This window comes from Heteronotia binoei, chromosome 10 (assembly GCF_032191835.1).
Source record: "Heteronotia binoei isolate CCM8104 ecotype False Entrance Well chromosome 10, APGP_CSIRO_Hbin_v1, whole genome shotgun sequence".
Classification (NCBI taxonomy): Eukaryota; Metazoa; Chordata; class Lepidosauria; order Squamata; family Gekkonidae; genus Heteronotia; species Heteronotia binoei.
In genome coordinates, this window is record NC_083232.1 from 37,711,177 (window position 1) to 37,723,239 (window position 12,063).

The 12,063-nt window shown below is 48.1% G+C and overlaps 1 protein-coding gene across 1 annotated transcript in view; it reads left to right on the plus strand.

Annotated features, from left to right (window-relative positions):
* CUBN (cubilin) overlaps positions 1–12,063 on the plus strand; it is a 211,622-nt gene that overhangs the window by 73,680 nt on the left and 125,879 nt on the right. The gene's annotated exons all lie outside the window — the stretch shown is intronic.

Here is a 12,063-nt window from a genome sequence, read left to right on the forward strand (position 1 = left end):
AAAATAACAAAATATTTTATTTAACATAGAAAGGTCAGGTGAACTCAGGGGTTGAAATTTCTGAGATAAAACCAGTACATGCACAGACTATTTATTATATTTCAGACTAATGAGAGTCTCTTAAGCTTTTCACGGTGACTTAAATCTATGTTGAGAGGCTTTTGTTCCAGTGTTTTCCCAAACACTCCAGTATACTTTCTCTGAGTATTCTCTCAGTCTTTTGGTTTCCAGAAGGCTGGTGCACTCTTTCCAGTACCCAAACCCTTTCTCCCGAAACACCAGTATTTGTCAAGCTTTTAACTGACTCTTAAGGTGTCTGCAGGCAGTTTCTAACCGCATCAGTCCAGGGATCTCTACACTCATCAGAGTTAACTCCCTGTATGACTGAATAGGAAATTCTCTCTCTAGAAAATCTATCCCCCATTCCTTGGCATGCATGGGAGTCTTTGCTTACTTCCCAAACTTCCTTGCCAACTTCCCCCCAGTTCTGTGTTAACCTGCTCTCAGTTAATAGAACAAAGTTGGAGTCCAGTAGCAGTTAAGGCTGAATTCCAAAACTGTCAGTACTTGACTCTTCTCAGCTAGGACTAAAATCAGACTGAACTCAGTCATGGCAGAAATCTGACCGACTCTCTCCTCGGCATGCATCTTCCATGTCTTTCTCTGCTCAGCCGATGCTAACCAGTCAAATTGTTAGGAGCAGCCTGTCACTCACTGTTTCTGTGAAGAATTAACCCTTCACAGTCCTTTAGCAGTTTGTACAGCGCTTCTAAGCTTTTAAAAAGTACAGTCCATCACAACAGGATTGTTCATCATACCATTCCCTCCACAAATCAATTGAGCTGACCAATATCATAATCCTCGAAATGTTTATTTAAAGGAGACATAGAAGACTGATAGCCCAATCCAATATACATTTTCTTAGAGGTTGCACTGAATTAAATGATGGGTCACAGTTCTATGTATTGTGAGGAAAAGCCCCCTACTTTTCATACATGTGAACATCATGATCACCAGCATGGTTGCCAGGGTGCCTGGAGATTTGACTCTCACACATCTGCTCTAAGAAGTGGACTTGCTTACAGTTTGTAAGGCTAATGTGGCAGCTTTGCATTCTACGTCTCTGAAGAGTGTTAGCCAGAAATACAGACATGCTCCAGCTGCTCCTTGTGTGCCCAGTCTTGGCCACTGCAGTGGAAGAAGCCACCATGTTTCCAGCCTGGCTCCATGGACCTAGAGCTAACAACAGCAGAATCCAGCTTGCTTTCCTGACCCAAGCTTACCCTGCCAGGCTGAACTCATTCCTTCTTAGTGGGAAAGTCACACGTACACACCCTGAGCCTGCAAGCAACCCATCTGTTTTAAGAATGGATTAATAGCTCCACTGTTGATCCTAATTGCTCAGCAATACCAGAACAATAAATCTTGCCCAGCAGAAGATGAGAAAGAGGAAGGACATCTCCTGTCTTCATCAAGTCTTTTGTCTAACCCGGGTGGTACCTAGGCCAGCATTTGATTACCTATTGTCACCCTCCTAGTTAATCCCATTTAAACTTAAGTATCCAGTCATTCCCATTCTTACCCCAGTCTAATACCTTGGGGCCAACCCAGGCAACATTGCAGCTTGGAAATTTCCAGGTTCACTGGACTAAGGTGAAGTTCATTGGCCAAAGCAGGCATCCAATTAGGTGTCAGTAAGGAATGTCCAGCCTTCTTGAACCTCCCATCTCTCCTCCCTTGGACCTCCCAGTCCCTAAGGGTCTGAGGAAGCCTATTTAACCTCTGACCCAACTCCACTCATGTGTGCTTCTATTCAGCAACCCACCTTCCGCTGTCTAGATCCATCCCCAATTCTGGCCACAGTTTTGGGTCCATTTCCCCTGTCCTCTCATGTCGCCATTGGAACCTTCCTGGAAGAACTACGATGGTAAATATCGCCCTGTATGTCTACCCTGATATGTGTCCCTATCAATCTATCTATTTTTCCTAGACCTGTATGAATGTGTGAATGTTTTGTATTTTACCTTGTGTGAAAGAACTATTATATCAAATAAATTACAATTGGTTTTATTAAATTAGAGTCCTTTATTGAGCATTGACTATCTGAACGGTTGAGCCTGGTATACACAGATAATAAAAGATTCCTTTTTAGGGCCAACTGTCTCTCAATCTAATTCCCCAACCTCATTTTGAGAGCAGTTTCCCTAACAGTATGCTTAATTTGTGAATAAGCTCCACTGAGGCTACTGAGATTTATCTCTGAGTAAATGTTCACAGCAGGTTGTAATCCTAAATCTGTTTATTAGGAAGTGGACCTGATCAAACTGTGTGGACAGTAGGATTAAATGGCACTTGAAATAGTCCTTGTGCTGCACTAGATAGAGTGTTTGAGTTGAACATGGGGACATTCCAGTGCAAATCCTAGCGAAACCATAAAACTTGCACTGGAACCTTGGGCAATTGCTGTCTATCAAGCTAACCTCACAAGCATGTTGTAAGGTAGGGTTAGTTAACTATGTATCACAAAGTCCTCATGGGTTCACCTGGTCCTGTTGACCAAATGTTGATCCAGGAGTTCTGTGTTTGGAACCTAATTTGGACCAGGATTGCTGAGTGTGTGGAAAGAAGGTATAAACCATTCCCCTGTGTCATATTCCTGATGTGGGGAGCCATGGTTTGCCTTTTGGGAATACCATCCTGCACTGATAAGCTACACGTAAATTTCCCCAGCAAGACAAATAGTGGCTCTCCTGGGCTGTTTCACGCTGTAAGTCTGATTGGGCCTGCATGCCTGGCTTAAGGCTACCAGATCAGGACCAAGAGGAGTACACAGAATTTAAAAATACATGTAAAATATTCTCTGTTGCTCCTTATAGTGTTGCAGAATGCTAGTAGTGTTGCTTAATTACCTAGAAAAAATAAACTAGACCAGGGGTGTCAAACATACACTCTGGAGGCCGAATCAGGCCCTGAACAACTGGCTGTCATCTGCTTTCTTCTCCCACTCTTTTGTTTCCTTCTGTATAACAGTTTGCTTTGCAAGGCTTGCTCAATTGCATAGGAGCTATAGAGGGGAGGAAGTGGGGAAGGAGGCAGAGCTTGTTTTTCCAGGGTCTCACAATTACACAGCAGAGCTACTGAGCCAAGCCTCTCTTCCTTCTATTGGCTGAGGCTCTCCCCCCCCTCTGCTCCCCAGGGGAAGGAAGGAAAGAGCCAGAGCTTCCTTTGCTCAGTTCCCTGGATCCCATGGGAGAAATACAAAGCAGGCACCTTTAAGACCAATGAATGCTGTTTTAAGCATGTTTTAAGTTTATATATATATATATATATATATATATATATATATATATATATATATATATATATATATATATAAAATTGTGTTTGTGTCCTTTATAAAGTTTATATCTCTGCTACCTGATCTTAAATAGGTACACACATGGCCCAGCCCAACATGGCTTGGCCCAACCTGACGTGGCCCAGCCCAACAAGGTCTCATTCATGTCAGATCTGGTCCTCATAATAAATGATTTCAACACCCCCGAACTAGACCAACCAATTAATGTCACAGAAAAATATCTTCACCCAAACTCAGATATTAACTGTGTGGAGATTAACATTATTACTTGCTAATGTGTAATGCTTATTACTTCATGTGTGCACATGAAGTTGCTATGAAAAGCATAGCAACAGAATCTTATGTTAGCAACTTTAATCTGCTGTAGTATCTTATGAGTTAGAGCTGCAGTACTGCAGTCTGAACTCTCTGCTCACGATATGAATTCGACCCCAGCAAAAGCTGGTTTCAGGTAGCCGGCTCAGATTGACTCAGCCTTCCATCCTTCCAAGGTCGGTAAAATGAGTACCCAGTTTGCTGGGGGGAAAGTGTAGAAGACTGGGGAAGGCAATGGCAAACCACCCCGTAAAAAGTCTGCCATGAAAACATTGTGAAAGTCAGAAATGACTGGTGCTTGCACAGGGGACTACCTTTACTTTTTAAAGTATCTTTATACCATGACCTGGATAGCCTAGGGAAGCTCAATATCATCAGATCTCAAAAGCTAAGAAGGGCTTGCCTTGGTTTGTATTTGGCTGAGAGATAGGGTTGCCAAGTCGAACCCCAAATATATCTGGGGACTTTGGGGGTGGAGCCAGGAGACTTTGGGGGTGGAGCCAGGAGACACTGGGGTGGAGCTAGGGGGAGGGGGGGAAACGGCGCCAGGGAGCGTGGTGAGCCGCCCCGCAGCTGCCGCCTCTTCTCCACTCGCCGTGCTGCTCCTCCGAGATGGGCTCAGCCTGAGCCCATCTTGGAGGAGCAGCCATGGCGAGCGCAGAAGAGGCGGCAGCGGCGCGGCGGCCTCACCTGCTCCGCCTCTGGGGTGGAAGCGGGGGGGGGGTGGAGGCGGGCTGGGGGCGTGGAGAGCCGCAAGTCCGGGTCCTAGAAGGGCCCGGATTTGCGGCTCGCCACGCTCCTGGCCTGCCTCGCCCTCCCCTGCGCTGCTACCGTCTCTTGGCTGCTCCTCCGAGATGGGCTCAGCCTGGGCCCATCTCGGAGGAGCAACTGCGGTGGGTGGAGAGGGGGTGGCAGCGGTGCGGCGCGGCGGCCTCCAGGCGACTCACCATGCTCCCCGGCGCCGTTTCCCCCCTCTTTCCCCGCTTCCATTTTTTTGGGGGAGCGGGGGAAGAGGGTGGAAATCCTGGGGTCCCCCGCCAGGGCGGGAGGGTTGGGAAGCCTACTGAGAGGCCACCAAGGAAATCAAGGGTCACAGGCCTCTGAGTCTCTTTTGCCTTGAAAACTCCACAAGGGTCACCATTAAATCAGCTGTGACTTGATGGTAAAAAAAATGTTCCTTTATGACCTCAGTGCAAGGAGAAAGGCCCACCATGATGGAAGAGGCTGATAACGTCACCACCACCACTGTGTTATTTCCTAATTCAGTCCTCTGCCCGCCCCCCACCCCATGGAGGTAGATAAATAGGAACATAATTTCTTTTAACCTCTTTTTAACCTGGCATAGCAAACTACTGCAAAGAAGTTGGTATGCCTGTAACCCATATCCATATGTGTTGTACAGTTGCCAACTTGAGGCTGGAAAATTCTTGGAGATTTGGGGATGGAGCCTGGGGAAGGTGGGGTTTGGGAAGGGCTCAGTAAGGTTTAATGCCATCGAGTCTACCCTTCAGAGCAGTAATGTTTTCCAGGGAAGCTGATCCCTGCTGTCTGGAGATGAACTATGATTCTGAAAGTCCCACCTGGAGGCTGGCAACCCTAGCTGTGCTGTTGGATGCCACATGCTGTTTTGAGTGAATATGCATGCATGTAGGGAAATCATTATGTAACTTCTGTGGTTTGTTTTTTAAGTTATATGGCTGTACCACTTGAGCTAGTTATCAACAGCCTGGGAGCCTTTGTGGTGTAGTGGTTAGAAGTGTCAGACTAGGATCAGGGAAGACCAAGGTTTGAATCTGCATTCATAGCATGGAAGGTTGCTGGGTGACCTTGGCCCAGTCACACACTCTCAGACTAACCTATTTTACAAGTTGCTGTGAGGATGTAATAGAGGTGAGGAAAAAGATGTAACACTGTAGGTCAGGATTGCCAGTCCCCAGGTGGGGGCAGGGGATCCCCCAGTTTGGAGGCCCTCCCTCCGCTTCAGGGTCATGAGAAAGTGGGGGGGGGGGGGGCGGAAATGTCTGCTGGGCACTCCATAATTCCCTGTGGAGACTGATTCTAATGGAGAATTAATCCATGGGTATCTGGGGCTTGGGGGGACTGTCTTTTGAGGTAGAGGCACCACATTTTCAGCAAAGAATCCAGTGCCTCTCCCCAAAATACCCTCCATGTTTCAAAAGGATTGGACCAGGGAGTCCAATTCTATGAGCTTCAAAAGAAGGTGCCCCTATCCTTCATTATTTCCAAGGAGGGAAGGCATTTAAAAGATGTGTGGTCCCTTTAAATGTGATGGCCAGGCCCAGAACTTCCTGTGGAGTTCAATTATGCTTGTCACAACTTCGCTCTTAGCTCCACCCCAACGTCTCTTTTCTTCCCCCCATCAATTTCCCTTCCTTCCTTCCTTCCTTCCTTCCTTCCTTCCTTCCTTCCTTCCTTCCTTCCTTCCTTCCTTCCTTCCTTCCTTCCTTCCTTCCTTCCTTCCTTCCTTCCTTCCTTCCTTCCTTCCTTCCTTCTCACAAACATCTGACGTTAATATCTTGCAGCTCTCAAACATTTTATGTTTATTCTATGTGGTTCTTATGTTAAGCAAGTTTGGCCACCCCAGGCCTAGTCCATTCCCACTATTTGGCTTCTGACAGAACAGCAAAGCAGCTGGGATCTATCGCTGGGGCCCATGCCTTTGGTTGCTACGTTGAACCACTTGCTGCACATTATTTGAATGAAAATTCCTCTACTCAGGCATTCAGGCTCTGGCTAGACATTTGAGGAGTTTAGAATTCAGAGAGAAGGTGGGAGTGGGGGGTCCCAGCAGCATTACCAAAAGAGAAAGAAAATGAGACTGACTTATGTGAAGGGAGGGAGTTCTTTAGCTGAAGCCCAGCAGGGGAAGTGTTACTGCACAACAGGGCTAAGATCTCAGGACTATGAGGTGATGTCATCGGAGAGCTACACAAAAGAAGAAAAAAAAAGTGCTTTTTCTGTGTGCAGACAGATGACATCATCCCCCTCAGTAGTCTTACCTTATCTTTCTTTTCTGCACTTCTAAGTAGTTTCTAAGGCTCACCCAATCAGGAAACACTGTTCTCTGTCTTTCCCGCAACCTTTGCCCTTCCTAAATTCTTTAGGCTTGGTATTAGTTTCCCCCCCCCCCCGCTTCCTTCTTCAACTCCCCCTCTTCTGTATTTCTGTTGCTACAATACATGCTTTTTTTAAAGGAGAAAAATCCAGAACAATCAATGACCTGATCTCCAGCTGGCCTTTTTTTGGAGGGGGGGACAACCAAATATGCAGTTCTTTTAGGGGGGTTTTAGAGCTGATTTTGAAATGCATTGTAAAAGCAATAGATATAGAGTTCTACAGTGCCTGACAGCAAAGCAATCTCTGCATGACATTCAAATAAAACTCTGGGTAATGCCACCACTTAGTAGGTGGTATTACCATTCCTCGGGGCACTATTCATATTCCATTTCAGTTAGGGTTGCCAAGTCCAATTCAAGAAATATCTGGGGACTTTGGGGGTGAAGCCAGGAATAAGGGTGTGACAAGCATAATTGAACTCCAAGGGAGTTCTGGCCATCACATTTAAAGGGACAGCACACCTTTTTAAATGTATTTCCTTCCATAGGAAATAATGAAGGATAGGGGCACCTTCTTTTGGGGCTCAAAGAACTGGACCACCTGGTCCAATCATTTTGAAACTCAGGGGGTACTTTGAGGAGGGGCACTAGATACTATACTGAAAATTTGGTGCTTCTACTTCAAACCACAGCTCCCCCAGAGCCCCCGAAACCTCTAGATCAATTCCCCATTATACCCTATGAGAATCAATCTCCACATAGGGAATAATGAAGGGCTCAGCAGACGTTTCCCTCCCCACCACCCCGTTTCTGGCGACTCTGAAGCGACAGATTGGCGTCTCTACTCACAAGTTGCTGCCAACTTCTTCAAAGTAACACAGACACACCATCCCAAGAGGAAGCCTTTCAATCGGAGACTGAAGCCTCCAAAGGCACATGGTCCTCTGGGGGTGGGGCTTTCCCCCGCCAGCCAGCTGACTGGGGGTGGGAAGGAGCCTGGGAAAGTGGAAGAACCCCGCTGGGACCTGGGGATTGGCAAGCCTAATTTCAGTTCCTACCAACTGAGAAACCACTCAGTTTACTGAGTTCATCTTGCACTCTGTGCTGTTGTTTGTGGCTGTCACCACTGAGCAAGATCTGTGAAACTAAACAAGAGGCAAAGGAAGCAAAGCAAGGTTGTGTAAATCAGTAAATTTGCTTCTCAAGTTCATTTCTAGCTTGCTTTATTATCAATTTTTGGGGAGGGCTTGCAACTATGTCCTTCTTTCTATTCCATAGGCAAGACTTCCACGTTTCATGGAATTCTCCTTATCTTTTTGTCTTCTTGACTTTGCTGTTTGACCACCACACTGGCATTCTTTTGGACTTGTCTGTGCCTTTTTGGTAGGGCACATTTTACTTTCAGCAGAGTGGTTTCCAATTACCTCTCTGTGGGCATGGCCTCCTCCTCCTTCATGCCCTGGCTTTCCCCCCTTTCCCAGCAGAGCTGTGTCGTTCCACTATAGTACAGATCAGGTGAGACAGGGAAAGTGAGGTTATGGGCTGCAGGGCTGGAGCATACAGATGTGAACATTATCATACCAGCTGTTAATAAGGTTGCCAATCCCCTGGTGGGGGCAGGGGATCCTGCAGTTTAGAGGCCCTACCCTGTTTCAGGGTCATCAGAAAGCAAGGGGGAGGATGTCTGCTGGGCACTCCATTCTTCTCTATGGAGACCAATTCCCATAGGGTATAATGGAGAATTGATCCACGAGTATCTGGGACTCTGTCTTTTGAGATAGAGGCATCAAATTTTCAGCATAGCATCCGGTGCCTCTCCTGAAAACATCTCCCACGTTTCAGAAAGATTGAACCAGGGAGTCCCAATTCTATGAGCCTCCAAAGAAGGTGCCCCTTTCCTTCATTGTTTCCGAAGAGAGGGAAAGCATTTCCCTGTATGGGCGGCGAGCCTATTTTGGCTCGCCCGTGGAGTCTGATGGACCCCGAGCGGTTCCAAAGGGCTCTGCGGGACCCCTGGCCCCCTAGCAATTCCCTTGATGACCTGGTAGAGACCTGGCATGACAGGCTATCCAGGGCCATCAATGAGATTGCACCCCGGCGTCCTCTGCACCCCCGAAGTAGGCTGGCTCCTTGGTATACCTTGGAGCTACGCCAACTGAAACAGGGACTCAGACGACTAGAGAGGCGGTGGCGGCATACTCGTGACGAAGCGACGAGAACATCCTATAGAACGTTTATGAAGTCTTATGAGATGGCAGTCAAAGCCGCAAAGAAGGATTACTTTGCGGCTAGGATTGCATCTGCAAACTCGCGCCCGGCACAATTATTTAAGATAATCGAGAATTTGACCACTCTGCCTCAAGGCAGACCAAACATGAGAGAATTGGAAATAGGCTGTGAGGCTTTTGCGAAATTTTTTGCAGATAAAATCTCGTCGCTCCGCCAGGACCTTCCTGCCACATTGGATGCAGTACAAGAACCAGGGGCTCCGTGCCTGTCTTCTGGTGTTACCTTGGATCACTTCAACGCCCTTAGTCTTGGGGAAGTCGACGAAATCCTCTCAACTGTACGCCCTACAACTTGTGATTTTGACCCATGCCCCTCCTGGCTAATTAAATCTTGACAGAGGGAGCTCAGATATCCTGTACGGGATATCATAAATAGATCCCTCTTGGAAGGGCAATTTCCAACATCCTTGAAAGAGGCCATGGTCCGCCCTCTCTTAAAAAAGAGTACAGCAGATCTGGCCGAATTGGCGAACTACCGACCGGTCTCGAACCTACCATTTTTAGGTAAGGTTATAGAGAGGGCAGTGGCGTTGCAATTGCAGAATTTTTTGGATGACACTTCCGCCTTAGACTCCCACCAGTCCGGCTTTCGTCCAGGTCATGGGACGGAGACAGTGCTGGTCGCCTTGGTAGATGACCTCCAGCGGCATCTGGATCGAGGCGGCGTGGCGGTGCTGATGTTGTTGGACCTGTCGGCTGCGTTCGACACGGTCGATCATCGGCTACTGGCCCGCCGGCTCGCCGACGCAGGGATTAGGGGGTTGGCCTTGCAGTGGCTTTCCTCCTTCCTTGATGGACGGGGACAAAGGGTGGCAATTGGGGGAGAGCGGTCCCGGAGGCACCCACTAGTGTGTGGGGTGCCACAAGGGGCAGTTCTCTCCCCGATGTTGTTTAACATCTACATGCGCCCCCTTGCCCAGATTGCTTGGAGGTTTGGGCTTGGGTGCCATCAATACGCAGATGACACCCAACTCTATCTACTAATGGACGGCCGACCTGACTCCATCCCAGAAAACCTGGACCTAGCATTGCAAGCCATGGCAGGTTGGCTCAGACTGAGCAGACTGAAGTTGAATCCAACGAAGACAGAGGTCCTTTGCTTGCGTCGCGGTGCCCTGGGAAGGGAAATCCCCTTGCCGGCCTTTGACGGGGTGCTGCTGAAAGCAGCACATAAGGTCAAGAGCTTGGGGCTTCTTCTGGAGCCTTCATTATCAATGGAGGCACAGATAGCGGCCGCTGCCAAGTCCGCATTCTTTCATCTCCGACGGGCGAAGCAGTTGGCCCCCTTCCTGGAGCGCCGTGACCTAGCAATGGTGATCCATGCTACGGTCACCTCAAGACTGGATTACTGCAACGCCCTCTACATGGGGCTGCCCTTGTGCCGAACTCGGTGGCTGCAGCTGGTGCAGAACGCGGCGGCTAGGCTCTTGTTGGGGCTCCCAAGGTGGGAGCACATACAGCCGGGGCTACGCGGACTGCACTGGCTGCCAGTGGTATACTGAGTTCGTTACAAAGTGCTGGTTATCACCTTTAAAGCCCTATATGGTCGAGGACCTGCCTACCTGAGGGACCGTCTCTCCCCATATGAGCCCCAGAGAGCACTGAGGTCAGCTGGAAAAAACCAGCTGAATATCCCTGGGCCAAGGGAGGCCAGATTGAAGGCCACCCGGGATCGGGCCTTCTCTATTGCAGCTCCACTGCTGTGGAATCAACTCCCAGAGGAGGTACGGGCCCTACGATGCTTAGATCAATTCCGTAGGGCCTGTAAGACCCACCTCTTCAAAATAGCCTTCAACTAACGACAAGCTAGGAAGTGCCGTTGAAAATGCTTTTAGTTACTGAATTCTATTGAAGATCTAATGTTTATAGCACCATATTGTTAATGTTAATTTTAATATAATCTGTAATTTGTTTTAACCATGATTTTATAAGTATAACTCGATGTATAATGTATTTTTATGCTGTGAGCCGCCCTGAGCTTGCCTTGGCGGGGAGGGCGGGATAGAAATATAAAGTTATTATTATTATTATATTTAAAAGGAGCACAGTCCCTTTAAATGTGATTGCCAGAACTCCCTTTGGAATTCAGTGATGCTTGCACCAGGGTCCACCCCCAAAATCTCCTGGCTCCACCCCCAAAGTCCCCAGTTCAATGGGGACTTCACACAGCCTTGCAGTGGTTTTCCTCCTTTCTCCATGGTCGGGAACAGAGGGTGGCACTTGGTGAGTAAGTCTTCTCACAACACCCACTTGAATGTGGTGTGCTACAGAGGGAAATTCTCTCGCCATTTATGTTTAACATCTATATGCGCCCCCTCATCTAGTTAGTTCAGGGGGTTGGGCTGGGTTGTCATTAGTATGCAGATGACACCATCTGTTGATGGATGGTCATCTGGATTCTACCCCGGATCATCTGGCTGAGGCACTGGGGACTGTGGCTGGATGGCTGCAGCAGAGCCAACTGAAGTTTAATCCAACTAAGACTGAGGTCCTTTACCTGAGACAGGGTGGAAGATCACAGGATATCAGGTACCAGTTCTGGATGGCACACCTCTTGGCCAGCCCAGAAGGTGAAGATCCTGGGAGTGATTCTAGATGCCACACTTTCTATAGAGACCCAGATCGCCGCAGTTGCCATGTTGGCCTTTTATTATCTTTGGCAGATCAGGAGGCTGGCACCCTACCTCTCCCCTCAAGACTTAGCTACAGTGATCCATGCAATGGTCACTTCCAGAGTGGACTACTGTAACTCACTGTACATGGGCTTGCCCTTGGAGCTAATCTGGAAACTCCAGCAGGTGCAAAATGCAGCAGCGCACCTGTTGACGGCATTGCCTGTGTGGGCATATATCCAACCAGCGCTACACCAATTGCACTGACTACTATTGAGTACCAGATTCGCTTCAAGGTTTTGGTATTGACCTTTAAAGCCCTGTGCAGCCTAGGACTGACATATCTAAGGGACTACCTCCTCCCATATGTGCCCTGGAGGGCTTTATGCTCCAAGAATCAACATCTGCTGGTT